This window comes from Petromyzon marinus, chromosome 61, assembly GCF_048934315.1.
Source record: "Petromyzon marinus isolate PM22_M1 ecotype Great Lakes invasive population chromosome 61, UKy_Petmar_22M1.pri1.0, whole genome shotgun sequence".
Lineage (NCBI taxonomy): Eukaryota > Metazoa > Chordata > Hyperoartia > Petromyzontiformes > Petromyzontidae > Petromyzon > Petromyzon marinus.
Genome location: NC_133727.1, coordinates 3754325 through 3766173, shown reverse-complemented (window position 1 = coordinate 3766173; position 11849 = coordinate 3754325). Strand labels below are relative to the sequence as shown.

The following is an 11849-nucleotide window of genomic DNA, read 5'->3' as shown; positions in this document are numbered from 1 at the left end:
ATTAATTGCTTCCAACATGCATTTATTAAAATGTTTTAATTGAAGTAGAACTATCGAGCATAGAACAATTGTCAAGTTAAATCAATAAAGTTATAATAATGAAACATTAAACAATTCCAGTAAGAAAGCAATAGGACTTTTCAAATCGCTAAAAAAAATCGCAGCCTTTGCGATTTGATAATCGCATTGTTACAAATTGCTATTTCGATTTGAAATCGATTCATCGCTCAGCCCTGTGACGCAAAGCTGCCCCGTGCTGGTACAGATCCTCTCCCGTAGGTAGAAAAATAAAATGGAACGTTATTTTAGTTTTGTTAATTTTTTTCTACCTCCTACGTGATGACTTTACCTAAAGAACCAAAGAGTATGGATTCCTGCAGTCACGAAAGCTTCGAATCAAGATGAGATCCCCCTGCTCCAACTCCAGACCACCGTCACCATCACACAACCCCCCCTACACCACACCAGGACACTCCACGTGTTGGTGGTGACGTGCTTAGCGACGCCCCCGAATGTCGTAGGAATCTTTATTGCGGAGAAGATCGTCCTAACCAACGACACCACCCACCACCATCATCACTTCACCACCACCACCATCACTTCCTCCATCATCATCACCTCCACCACCACCACCATCATCATCACCTCCACCATCATCATCATCACCACCACCATCATCACCACCACTTCACCACCACCATCATCATCACCTCCACCATCATCACCACCACCACCATCATCATCACTTCCACCACCATCATCACCTCCACCACCATCATCATCATCACCACCACCACCATCATCACTTCACCACCACCACCATCATCACTTCACCACCACCACCATCATCACTTTCTCCACCACCACCATCATCACCTCCTCCACCACCACCATCATCACTTCCTCCACCATCATCATCACCTCCACCATCATCATCACCTCCTCCACCACCATCATCATCACCTCCTCCACCACCATCACCACCACCATCATCACCACCACCATCATCATCACTTCCTCCACCACCATCATCATCACCTCCTCCACCACCATCATCACCTCCACCACCATCATCACTTCCACCACCACCATCACCACCACCATCATCACCACCACCATCATCACCACCACCATCATCACCTCCACCACCATCACCACCACCATCATCACCTCCACCACCATTATCACCTCCACCACCATTATCACCTCCACCACCACCATCATCACCACCACCATCATCACCTCCTCCACCACCACCATCATCACCACCACCACTACCATCATCACCTCTTCCACCACCACCACGGTGGCGAGACGTTTAACTGCCTCGCCTGGTATGCGGTGGTGGTGGGGGGTTTAAATCGTTGAACAACACTCGAGAATAATAACAAGGACGAATCTTATTTGGTTCTTTCGGTAAAGTCACGTAGAATGATAATAAAATAATAAATTGATAAAATAAAATAACACAATAATATTCTCACGACGTTTAATATTCGTGAGAATATTGTGTTATTTTATTTTATCAATTTATTATTTTATTATCATTCTACGTGACTTTACCGAAAGAACCAAAGAAGATGAATCATTGCAGTCACGAAAGCTTTAAATCGAAACAAGGACGAAGTTTCCACGCCCCCCCCCCCACCCCGATTCACTGTCGCAAACCAAGAACCGGTTTGGTCGCGTCGTAAATCGAGTCAGTAAAGCGGGTCGCGGCAGTCGTAAAATCGGTGTACCGTCGTCATCATGAGGCCTCCTTTGCCAGTACCAAAATATAAGAAGAGGTTTTTTCCCCTTTTTTTCTGGAAACAAAACTGACACATTTTTTTCCACTAGGAATCACGTCTGCATTAAACACAATACTTGTGGTCAGAATACAACAAACACATACTCTGATAATATTATGCATTGTCCTTGATTGGTCTGCGTTAGAGACGGCTTTCTTTTGAGCCTCCTCTCAAAACGGTGTTAGACCAAAGAGACGCCAAAAGGCTCAAAAGAAAGATATTTCTGGTGCAGACAAATCAGTCTCGAGGACAGTGCATCATTATCGGTGGGTTTTTTTTTCATTCTGACCACAAGTATTGTGTTTAACGCAGACATTATTCCTGGTAAAAAAAAAAAAATCAGTTGTGTTGCCAGAAAAAAAGTGGGAAAAAAACCTATTCTTAGACGTGCCATCGTGTTGACGTGAATGCGAGACCGTCCGTCGTAAACCGGGGTTGGGGGGGATTGCCTCTTGTTAATTCCCCCCTCCCCCCTTCCTCACGGGCCACGTGAGCGCCTCGTGCAGAGTCAACTCAGAATTCGCGCAGCTTCAAGGAGGTCGTTTATTGTTATTACATTATTAATAATATTGCTATATTATTAATATTGTATTATTAATATTGTATTATTAATTATATTGATAATATGATTGTTATGTAGTTCATATTATTGTTGTATTGTTAATAATATTTTTTTATTATTATGTTATTAATAATATTGTCATATTATATTGTCATATTATTAATACTATTGTAATAAAATAATTGAAATTAATATTTTATTAATAATATCATGTTATTAATAGTATTGTTACTGTTATTATATTATTGTGTTGTTTCTCCCGTCTGTTCTGTTTTAACTATTCCTCTGTCCCCAGCAACGGAGTATTTTTTTTTACTCCTGGGGGGGGTTATTAATATTTTTTTTATTCCTGGGGGGGGGGGGGGGGGTTATTATTCTTTTTTCGTCACGTTTCAGCGCTGAGCTAGGCGTAGTAATTTATTGTGCTTTGTAAAATAAACTTCGCCGACGCTGCTTGTGAAGGAACGCCGTGCCGCGTGCATCTCACCTCAGTCGTCGCAGTCTCCTGCCCACTCCGCTGTAGAGATTACGCAGCCAGCAACAGCAGCAGCAGCATGTAGTCGACCTGTGGCCGGTATTAAACCACCTTGTTCGAACTCGCGTGCCGTTTCTGGTTTGTTATCACGTGCGGCGCGCGCGCGTGCGTGCGTGTGTGTTTGTCCACGGTGGTGAGATGTTAACTACCTCGCCCGGTATACAGGAGGTTGTAGGTTCGACCCCTGATCGCTGCTGTATATTGGGAGTTTGCGGTGTTTCTATCCTGGTGGTGAGATGTTAACTACCTCGCCCAGTCTACAGGAGGTTGTAGGTTCGATCCCGACCCTGATGATCCCTGCTGTTTATTTTGAGTTTGCGGTGTTTCTATCCTGGTGGTTAGATGTTAACTACCTCGCCTGGTATACAGGAGGTCGTGGGTTCTATCCCGACCCCTGACGCTTTCTCTATATTTGGAGTTTGCGGTGTTTCTATAATGGTGGTGAGATGTTAACTACCTCGCCTCGTATACAGGAGGTCGTGGGTTCTATCCCGACCCCTGATGCCTTCTCTATATTTGGAGTTTGCGTGCCCTCCGGTTTTCCCCTCCACATTTACAATCAACATCACGCGTTCAGGGTATTTTTGGCTGCTTTACATTTCCGCGGCGGCGATGATGATGATGATGATGAGAAGCCACTTTGTCTATCATTTGTGCTCGCCATGGTCGCTTCTGACAAAAGGAGTTATACAGCAGCTCAGTTGGGCCTTACCTGGCAGACAATAACAAGTTTATGCAGTCGACTCGACTAGCCGCGAGGGGATTTATCCGTTTTTTTCAGATTAACCGCGCAACCTGAGATTTTCACGCGGTATCAATAACCAATACATTTTCCCTTTTGGCCCAAATTAACAACTCTAATAAAACAGTTACACATTATTCTCGGAAGCTTAAACCCAACAAATACACGTTTGCTACGGGTCATCCGAAATCCAGGCGACCGCCTCTACAGCACAGTAGTTGCCACATCTTGACGACAGTGGGTGGCGGAGTTTCCTTGATGCTGATTGGCGTGGCTCTGCTCCTATCGTCCAATCAGTGGGCCGAGCCTTGTGCTGGGCGGGTGCCAGGGACGCGTTGCCATCACTGGTCACGCGCATCGATCGATCGATCGGTCGTTCGTATTCGTTCCACATCGAAAGAGTGACAATCGAAATCGTCAGCTGTGCTTCCCTTCGAGTGATGTATCCCATCGTTTATTTTTTGCGAGTTTTAATTGACGAAGCCGTTCGTTAACAAACTCAATTTTCTCAACCATGATTTGTACCTACATCAGTAGTTTTTGGCATAGAGATTCCGCGTATAGTCGTTATATTTTTGGCGCTGAAAATCGAATAGTCGACTGCGGTTAATGCTGTAGAGCTCAGTGGTGGCCTTACCCGGTAAACAAAAATAAGAATAGTTTATAGATTTTTTTTTAAAGATATATAACAAAAACACGAGAAAACTGGAACAGCTGGCACGCGATACAAGCGGACCGGGCGCCGACCGGCGAGAGGAATCGTCACACACACAGCGCACACACAGCACGCACACATCACACACACACACAGCACGCACACAGCGCACACACACACAGCACACACACACAGCGCACACACAGAGCGCACACACACACAGCGCACACACACAGCGCGCACACACAGCACGCACACACACAGCGCACACACAGCGCGCACACACACACAGCGCACACACAGCGCACACACACACACAGCACACACAGCACGCATACACACAGCACGCACACACACAAAGCGCACACACAGCGCGCGCGCACAGCACGCGCACAGCACGCGCACACAAACACAGCGAGCGCACACACACAGCACGCACACAGCGCGCACACACAGCGCACACACACAGCACGCACACAGCGCACACGCACACAGCGCACACACACAGCACGCACACACAGCACGCACACACACAGTACGAACACAGCACGCGCACACACACACAGCGCGCGGTCCCGTTGCTGTTCATCCGTTGGGGTCATCCCGATGGCTCAAGAACATTTTATTGGTTCACGCGGTCCGCATGCACAACAACAACAGCAGCAGCATCATCATCATCATTGGTAGTAATAGCGACAAGGTTGGGGTGGTTTGTTAACACGGGGGGGCTCTGGCGGTAAGAGGAGGAGGAGGAGCGAGCGAGCGGTCATTGCCACACGGGGCTACAGGAGGCGACGGCCGTTTCACTGAAACCACCCCGGGTGGCACAGGGGGTGTGGGGGAGTGGGGTGGGGGGGCACGGAGTGGTGGGGGGTGGTGGGGGGGGCACAACACTAACACACAGCACCTTACTAACACACAACACTAACACACAGCACCTTACTAACACACAACACTAACACACAGCACCTTACTAACACACAACACTAACACAGCACTAACACACAACACCTTACTAACACACAACACTAACACACAACACCTTACTAACACACAACACCTTACTAACACACAGCACCTTACTAACACACAACACCTTACTAACACAACACTAACACACAGCACACACACAGCACCTTACTAACACACAACACTAACACACATCACTAACACACAGCACCTTACTAACACACAACACTAACACACAGCACCTTACTAACACAGCACCTTACTAACACAACACTAACACACAGCACCTTACTAACACACAACACTAACACACAGCACCTTACTAACACACAACACCTTACTAACACACAACACTAACACACAACACTAACACACAGCACTAACACACAGCACTAACACACAGCACCTTACTAACACACAACACTAACACACAACACTATCACAGCACCTTACTAACACAACACCTTACTAACACACAACACTAACACACAGCACTAACACACATCACCTTACTAACACACAACACCTTACTAACACACAACACTAACACACAGCACTAACACACAGCACCTTACTAACTCAACACCTTACTAACACACAACACTAACACACAGCACCTTACTAACACAACACCTTACTAACACACAACACTAACACACAGCACCTTCCTAACACACAACACTAACACACAGCACCTTACTAACACACAACACTAACACAGCACCTTACTAACACAACACTAACACAGCACCTTACTAACACAACACCTTACTAACACACAACACTAACACACAGCACCTTCCTAACACACAACACTAACACACAGCACCTTACTAACACACAACACTAACACAGCACCTTACTAACACAACACTAACACAGCACCTTACTAACACACAACACTAACACAGCACCTTACTAACACACAACACCTTACTAACACACAACACTAACACACAACACTAACACAGCACCTTACTAACACACAACACAACACCTTACTAACACACAGCACAATACTAACACACAACACTAACACACAACACCTTACTAACACAACACTAACACACAGCACCTTACTAACACACAACACCTTACTAACACACAACACTAACACACAACACCTTACTAACACAACACTAACACACAGCACCTTACTAACACACAACACCTTACTAACACACAACACTAACACACAACACCTTACTAACACACAGCACCTTACTAACAACACCTTACTAACAAAGCACCTTACTAACACACAACACCTTACTAACACACAACTAACACACAACACCTTACAAACACCCCAACACCTTACTAACACAGCACCTTACTAACACACAACACCTTACTAACACACAACACTAACACACAACACCTTACTAACACAACACTAACACACAGCACCTTACTAACACACAACACTTTACTAACACAACACTAACACACAACACTAACACACAACACCTTACTAACACAACACTAACACACAGCACCTTACTAACACAGCACTAACACACAACACCTTACTAACACACAACACTAACACACAGCACCTTACTAACACACCACTAACAGCACCTTACTAACACACAACACCTTACTAACACACAACACTAACACACAACACCTTACTAACACAGCACCTTACTAACACACAACACTAACACACAACACCTTACTAACACACAACACTAACACACAACACCTTACTAACACAGCACCTTACTAACACACAACACTAACACACAGCACCTTACTAACACACAACACTAACACAGCACCTTACTAACACACAAACACCTTATTAACACAACACCTTACTAACACACAGCACCTTACCAACACACAACACTAACAACACCTTACTAACACACAACACTAACACAACACCTTACAAACAAAAACTTAATAACTTAATACCAATACTCCACCATTCGCCACTAAGTGACGGTGACGTCACCACGGCGCCTGTGCCAGGCTAGGTGCACTCTGAGGCCACGTGAAGTTGTCGAAGGCTCGCTGCTGACTGGAGGTCTCGGGACAGACCCAGCAGGTGCCATGGGTTGGCTGACTGAGATGACCGGCAGATGCACCACCACCTGTGCCCCCCTACTGTGCCAACTTGCTGTATTTTATCCGCCCGGCGCTCCGCTCGTTGTTGTGAGCGTCGCTCCTCCGCCCTCCGTTGTTGATGGAGGACGACTGCCTCCAGCTGCCCAGTAGCGTCCTTCACGAGCCTCCTCCACAGAGGCCGATCTTGACACCGCTGGTACCAGTCATCGGCAAGTCCACTCAGCTCCACGTCCTCCTGTACCACATCACTCCATCTCTTCTCTCGCCCGTGCTGCGCCCGTTTAGCCCCCTCGATCCGGCCGAACAAAAGCTGTTTCGGCATGCGGTGGCTGGGCATGCGGGCTACGTGACCCAGCAAACTCAGCATGGCCTGCCGGAGAAGCTCACCGATAGGACCTTGCCCAGATCTTTCAAGGATCTGTGAGCTCCTCACACAATCCAGTCTGGTTAAACCCAGGATGGATCGTAGGCAGGCCAGCCTGAATGTTTCTAACCGACGAAGATGCTCCATTACGGGGGTCCACGTTTCGCAAGCGTAGAGAAGGGAGGGAATGACCGTGGCCGAGAAGACCTGAAGCTTAGTGCGGAGCGACAGACCAGGTAGCTTCCACACAGCGTTACGCAGTCGATGAAAAGATTTTGCCGCTCGACTGATTCGGAGTGAGACCTCTGCTGTCAAACCGGAGCCGGTCATAAGCACACTGCCCAGGTATGGGAAACTCTCCACTCGCTCCACAACTGCCCCATCACCGATTGGGAGTTGTGGGGGTGGAGTGTCCGATGGTACAAAATACCCAGGCAGGTGCTTAGTTTTGGTGGGGCTGATGGTAAGGCCCCATCTCTTAGTGGCACGCTCCAGTCCCAGCAGCAGCGTCTTCAACTCCTCCTCTGAGTGAGCAGCAATCACCAGATCATCGGCATACATAACATGATTGAGCAATTGGGAGCCATCCCTTGAACTGCACCCGGGCATCGATCAGCATCCCATCGTATCTGTACCAGATGGAAATTGTCGCTAACATAAAACACCACACTAAGATAAAACACTTCATTACCATTCAACACCTTGCTAATATACAACACACTGATACGCAGCGTGAAAGGAATGCCTTACTAACACACAACAACAACGACACGGGCCGCTACGTCAGCAGTGTTAAACGTCGGGCCATCCATTGAGTACGCATGGAGGGGGGAGGGGAGGAGGAGGGGGGGGTGAGGGGCCGTCCATAAATGACGTCACGCGATTTTGGACGATTTTTTACCCCCCCTCAAATATGACGTCACAAAGCTCTGCCCCGCCCCCCCCCCGCAAAAAAATTTAACATTCTTCAAATTGCTTTAAACTATTGTCATTGTAGTAGTGCGTATTTAATGCGGCGCTGCACTCTGACGTTGTAGGAGAAAAACATTTATTAAAAAGTCTATTTAATTAAGCGGAAAGTGTCTATATTTATTTAAAGTTGCGCATTTTGATGTGACGTCACATTTCTCAAACCCCTCCCCCCTCCCTCGTCACACATCGTCACAAATGTCTGACCCACCCCCCCACCCCCTAGTTGCGTGACGTCATTTATGGACGGCCCCTTACCTAAACACGTCAATATTATTAATCCTTGATCAATCTCGATTTGAAGTCTTGGTGACTGCCAGGTAATCCATTCTCTGCGGTTCTTTCGGTAAAGTCACGTGGGGTAGAAAAATTAAATTAAATGTCACGACGTTTCGATCGCAACAAAAGTGGAACTATTAATATTGACTTTATTTTTTCCACTGCTGGATGATTATTCCCCCCGCCCCCCCCCCCCCCCCCCCCGAGGACGACCGCTTGTGTTGCGATCGAAATGTCGTTATATTTTTTATTTTTCGATTTAAAGCTTTCGTGACTGCAGGGATTCACATTCTTGGTTCTTGCGGTAAAGTCACCACCACGTAGAAGGGAAATAATAAAATAATAATAAAAATAAAATTAAACAGCGTCCGAATGGACGCTGTCTTTCCGACAGCTCTGTGTTCTTCAACCTGAGGACGGCTGCTTGCGTTGTGGCCGAAACGTCGTGAGAATTGTATTATGTTTTATTATTTTATTATTATTTCCCTTCTACGTGACTTTACCGAGAGAGCCAAAGAATATTTTTTATATTTTATTTTATATCTACCCCACGTGACTTCACCGAAATGACCAAAGAGAACGCGATCCTTGATCGTTTCTGCGCGGATTAAATATCGGCCGTTCTAGGATGATGCTTCGGGGCGCGATGGGGGGAGGGGGGCGTCAAGCGAACAGTCCCCAGATGGGGGGCAGGGGGGGGTGTAACAGGTACGCGTGTGGCCAGGTGACCTCTCACATCACACCCCGGTAGCGGCGTGGGGCCCAACACGACTCTCGTCGTGGGGTTATTGTTGTTGTTGTGGTGGTGGTGGTTGTTGTTGTTGTGGTGGTGGTTGTTGTGGTGGTGGTTGTTGTTGTGGTGGTGGTTGTTGTTGTTGTGGTGGTGGTTGTTGTTGTTGTGGTGGTGGTTGTTGTTGTTGTTGTGGTGGTTGTTGTTGTTGTGGTGGTTGTTGTTGTTGTGGTGGTGGTTATTGTTGTTGTGGTGGTGGTTGTTGTTGTGGTGGTTGTTGTTGTGGTGGTTGTTGTTGTTGTGGTGGTGGTTGTTGTGGTGGTTATTGTTGTTGTGGTGGTTGTTGTTGTGGTGGTGGTGGTTGTTGTTGTGGTGGTGGTGGTTGTTGTTGTGGTGGTGGTGGTTGTTGTTGTTGTTGTGGTGGTGGTTGTTGTTGTGGTGGTGGTGGTTGTTCTTGTTGTGGTGGTGGTTGTTGTTGTGGTGGTGGTTGTTGTTGTGGTGGTTGTTGTTGTTGTGGTTGTTGTTGTTGTGGTGGTGGTGTTTGTTGTTGTTGTTGTGGTGGTTATTGTTGTTGTTGTGGTGGTGGTTGTTGTTGTTGTGGTTGTGGTTGTTGTTGTTGTTGTGGTGGTTGTTGTTGTTGTTGTGGTGGTGCTGCTCGGTCGCTGTTGCCGTCCTCGTCGCAACGTTCTGACCCCCGTGACCCCTTTTGCGGAGGACATCTGTGACAAAGAGCTTCATAGCTCATCGGATTCCTCCTGCAGAATAAATACGGTGTGTGTCCCGGTGGTTCTGACGAGGCTGTGAGGTCGTCGCTAGCGTGCGTACACTACAGGGCTGTGTGTGTACACTACATGGCTGTGTGTACACACTACAGGGCTGTGTGTACACACTACAGGGCTGTGTGTACGCACTACAGGGCTGTGTGTGTACGCACTACAGGGCTGTGTGTACACACTACAGGGCTGTGTGTACACTACAGGGCTGTGTGTGTACACTACAGGGCTGTGTGTGTACACACTACAGGGCTGTGTGTGTACACACTACAGGGTTGTGTGTACACTACAGGGCTGTGTGTGTACACACTACAGGGCTGTGTGTACACACTACAGGGCTGTGTGTACACTACAGAGCTGTGTGTACACACTACAGGGCTGTGTGTACACTACAGGGCTGTGTGTACACTACAGGGCTGTGTGTATACTACAGAGCTGTGTGTACACGCTACAGGGCTGTGTGTACAATACAGGGCTGTGTGTACGCACTACAGGGCTGTGTGTACACTACAGGGTTGTGTGTACGCACTATAGGGCTGTGTGTACACTACAGGGCTGTGTCTACACACTACAGGGCTGTGCGTACACTACAGGGCTGTGTGTACGCACTACAGGGCTGTGTGTACACTACAGGGCTGTGTGTACACACTACATGGCTGTGTGTACGCGCTACAGGGCTGTGTGTACGCGCTACAGGGCTGTGTGTACACTACAGGGCTGTGTGTACACTACAGGGCTGTGCGTACACTACAGGGCTGTGTGTACACACTACAGGGCTGTGTGTACACACTACAGGGCTGTGTGTACACACTACATGGCTGTGTATACGCGCTACAGGGCTGTGTGTACGCGCTACAGGGCTGTGTGTACGCGCTACAGGGCTGTGTGTACACTACAGGGCTGTGTGTGTACGCTACAGGGCTGTGTGTACACACTACAGGGCTGTGTGTACGCGCTACATGGCTGTGTGTACGCGCTACATGGCTGTGTGTACGCGTTACAGGACTGTGTGTACGTGATAGGGCTGTGTGTACACACTACAGGGCTGTGTGTACGCTACAGGGCTGTGTGTACACTACAGGACTGTGTGTACAGCAACATCGCCACCCTACTGGCAGACTAACACACAGGGACAGCTGCCACTGGGGGTGCCCCCTAGGCTAGATCACACAACAGCAGCAACATCGCCACCCTACTGGCAGACTGACGCACAGGGACAGCTGCCCCTGGGGGTGCCCCCTAGGCTAGGCCACACAGCAGCAGCAACATCGCCACCCTCCTGGCAGACTGACGCACAGGGACAGCTGCCACTGGGGGTGCCCCCTAGGCTAGGCCACACAGCAGCAGCAACATCGCCACCCTACTGGCAGACTGACGCACAGGGACAGCTGCCACTGGGGGT

The 11849-nt window shown here is 48.0% G+C and overlaps 1 long non-coding RNA gene across 1 annotated transcript; it reads right to left on the bottom strand.

Annotated features, from left to right (window-relative positions):
• Positions 1 to 4889: 4889 nt before the first annotated feature.
• Positions 4890 to 9139, bottom strand: LOC142906056 (uncharacterized). The gene is made up of 2 exons (XR_012930038.1): positions 5546 to 9139; positions 4890 to 5511 (listed from the first exon to the last, which is right to left on the bottom strand). It is a non-coding gene; the product is annotated as an uncharacterized LOC142906056 (long non-coding RNA).
• Positions 9140 to 11849: the final 2710 nt, after the last annotated feature.